This window comes from Penaeus monodon, chromosome 24 (assembly GCF_015228065.2).
Source record: "Penaeus monodon isolate SGIC_2016 chromosome 24, NSTDA_Pmon_1, whole genome shotgun sequence".
NCBI lineage: Eukaryota > Metazoa > Arthropoda > Malacostraca > Decapoda > Penaeidae > Penaeus > Penaeus monodon.
In genome coordinates, this window is record NC_051409.1 from 13,448,640 (window position 1) to 13,449,307 (window position 668).

The following is a 668-nucleotide window of genomic DNA, read 5'->3' on the forward strand; positions in this document are numbered from 1 at the left end:
TTTTACCCCACAAAAAGACCCTTCCGAATATTCTGAAAAAGTTTACTTCACTAACCCGAATTTCGATTCATAGTTGGGTGGACCTTCTTTTTTCCCCACAGAAGGCAATAACATGATTCACATTTTCTGCCATATTCCTTGTGCCTGTAATAGAGAAAAAAAAAATTATATATACATATTATTTTCTTACCCTTTACCGAAATACATGATCCTTAACCCAATACTATTCACATCATGATTGATAGTGGTAGTTCGGATGATGGGTTTTTCCCACATTTTTTGACTGGGCCAGCATGGAGGAGGATCTTACATCATTTTTACTATATGCATGTTTTTCTGCCTTTTCTTTATAAGGCCCCTCATGCCCCAATCACATGCCTTAGGCTTTGCCTGAGAGAGAACAGGGTTTTAGGTTTTATTTGGCTAAGGGGGGCAAATCTCACCAAAAACACTGGTTGCAAACCCCGGAGATATCGAAACCCCGGGGAGGCAAAGCCCCCCCCCCAAACCCCTAACCCGGGCCAGGGCCCAAGGATACCATCCCAATTTAGGAGTGTTAATAGAGCCCAAATTTGGGGTTTTGGTCTGGGGTAAAAGTTTTGCACTGTAAATTTTTCCCATAACCACACTAGTTTATAAAATCCATTGTATTTATCAGAATATTATTT

The 668-nt window shown here is 40.4% G+C and overlaps 1 pseudogene; it reads right to left on the reverse strand.

Moving 5' to 3' along the window:
* The window catches only part of LOC119588862, a 22,879-nt pseudogene that overhangs the window by 16,542 nt on the left and 5,669 nt on the right, over positions 1 to 668 (reverse strand).